The sequence below is a fragment of the Lissotriton helveticus genome, chromosome 7 (assembly GCF_964261635.1).
Source record: "Lissotriton helveticus chromosome 7, aLisHel1.1, whole genome shotgun sequence".
Lineage (NCBI taxonomy): Eukaryota > Metazoa > Chordata > Amphibia > Caudata > Salamandridae > Lissotriton > Lissotriton helveticus.
This window is the reverse complement of record NC_136068.1, coordinates 543055411-543057988: the sequence shown is the minus strand read 5'-3', so window position 1 is coordinate 543057988 and position 2578 is coordinate 543055411. Positions and strand designations below refer to the sequence as shown.

General features: G+C 42.4%; 1 long non-coding RNA gene across 1 annotated transcript; it reads right to left on the bottom strand.

Moving 5' to 3' along the window:
• Positions 1 to 625: 625 nt before the first annotated feature.
• On the bottom strand, positions 626 to 2208 carry LOC144766877 (uncharacterized). Its single transcript, XR_013597962.1, has 3 exons — positions 2141 to 2208; positions 1299 to 1363; positions 626 to 1159 (listed from the first exon to the last, which is right to left on the bottom strand). It is a non-coding gene; the product is annotated as an uncharacterized LOC144766877 (long non-coding RNA).
• Between the last annotated feature and the right edge of the window lie 370 nt (positions 2209 to 2578).

The following is a 2578-nucleotide window of genomic DNA, read 5'->3' as shown; positions in this document are numbered from 1 at the left end:
TGTTTAACTACCCATACAAGTTGTTGGGTACTTCTTGGGATGAATACTGCTATTAGAGAGGTTTGGTTTGCAATTAACCTGGATGCAGTGGAGGGAGAGAGTTTATATGTATGTGAGAGCCACAAGCTAGTGAGGGTACAGAATGAGTGAAATGTGTGACCTAATGGTAAACAGAGCCGGCTTTAGCGCTTGTGACGCCTGGTGCAGCAATCTTTTTTGACGTCCCCCAGTGACCTCCTTCTATGCGCATTCCCTCACTACTACCCTACAAAAGTGCCCCTCATCTCTCCATGGCCCCCCTCTGACATACATTTAATTTTTTTATAGCTCTTCTCATAGTTCACTTACACTCAGTTCTGTGGTTTGCATGGTTCAGATTCTTTGCAGCAGGCACATTAACTCTGTGCGCAACTTTATGATGATAACACAAATAACTTTAAGTAGGGTCGGAGGCAATATTTAGAGACCTGCCTGGATATCTTGCCCCAATATAACAACGTGTACAAACCTAGAATATCCAAGGGTCCAAATTGAAATTGAGAACACTATAAATTTTTGGAAAACCAACACCGCAATGTCTAAGTGCCACAAAATCTGGAAATGTTCATTAAATTCCCGGATTCCCATCACTCACCAACATGGTGACATGCTTCATCATCTGGATCTCCTCTGGAAGTCAGCCTAGTGACTCTAAGGGCTACAACTCCATCATAGTGGTGGAGGAGCCCGAGGATGTTTTCATTTCAGAAAGAAGATAACTATCTAGGTTACCAGATGAGAGCAGTGGAGTGTGTGGGATATATATTCCATGCAATAGTGATGTGTGAGATTAAAATTGAATCATGATAGACCCAATATTTATTATTGTCCACCGTGATCCAAACTAAAAACAGTGCAAAGGAGAGTTTTAACAAATAGCTGTCTGTAATTACTAAGTGGTCAACATGTTTCAGCACATCTGGACAACAGTATGTCCTGTGCCTTCGTCAAGACCCACAAAACAAATGTTTGCTACTGCAATGAGTGAAAATAGTAATATATTAGAAAGAAGAAAAACTAGTACAAGTACACTTGAAACTGTTGGGAACGATACAACCGGATCACCTGTATTGTGGCGTGTACGATCCTTCCTCTAAGAAATTCATATACCTTGAGGTATCTGTAAAATAGGAAAAAATATATGCTACATTCCTGTTCGTTACCAAAAGAAATAAAGTGTTCTCAGAACTATTAAAATAGTGGCAGTGACCTTGCCATCTATCATACTCCATCATTGGGCATAAGTCGCTTATTCTTACCTCGAGTTTCTGAAGAGACTACCTCATCCCACCTGGCAACAGCTCAGGGGAAAGGAGGCACCGCTCTAAAAAGGAAAAAAGCAGAGCAAACCATCATTTACTATGATGTTCTGCCTATCCTAACATCCTGTTGCTCATCATCGGATTCCAATCATCATACAAAACAATATTGACACACCGAGTTAAAACCTACTTGTCTAAATTATATTCCGCTCATGGGGTACTCAAACGTACTTCTTTGTCATTGTCGTTATCATACAGGTAAAACAACCTATGATGCGGTACCTTATCAAGTCCCCAATGTATTATAAGGGGTCTTATCACACACCACATCGATGTGTTAGTCAATATATATACTGCTACACTGGCTACACTGGCTCCTACTACATAGCTTAAAAACTTTTGCCTCCCGATCTTATAATGCCTCAAACCAGGCCTTTATTGATTGCTATGGAGTTGACAGTATCACTGATATGCGGAGGCACCCAGGCTCTCTACATTAATATTACAGATTACACTGATGATAATCTCAACAGAATAATCCGGTCTCACAAACAGATCTTTTTTATGACCAACCATGTAGGTCGTTTGTAACAAACAGAGCGTTTCTCATTAAGAGCGGGTAACTTACTCACATTTATCTTCTCCCTCAAGTCCAATTGGAAACCCCGCATTAAAAACGAAGCTACGGGACATACAGAGCGCTTCTGATTAAGAGCGGGCACATAACTCACATGTGTCTCCTCGCTCAAGTCCAATTAAAAACCCTGCATTAAAAAACGAAGCGCTCGAAAACAAAGTCCCCCACTCCACCTTTACCACGTATAGTGGCATCTCCTCACCTGTCCGTCGGTACCTCTGGGCGGTCATCCGAGCCGTCGGGGAGGTACCGACCATGTGGAGATCATGTCTATTTATCCATAAAGCTTTCTCCTTACTTCCTGGATGCCGCAATCGGCGACGAAATGACGTCATCGCTTGGTGTCTCTGTGCTCATGGGAAGTGTAGTGTGCTCAGGTATTCTGATGGTAAAAATATATAATGTAACCCATCCCTTTACACTATTCCTCGCTACCAACAGTCGGATATTTGAACAGTAATGCGTAGAGCTGTCGTGCAGCAATAACGCCCCTTAATTCAATGGTGACTTCGCTACTCGCTAGGTATAACCCGAAAAAATGTCACAGGTTGTTAGAAATGGGATCCCTGGCTGGTCGAGGTTTGCACCAAGGCCAGACAGAAATCACCACTTCTAGTTACGGTAGGGAAGTCACCCGCCA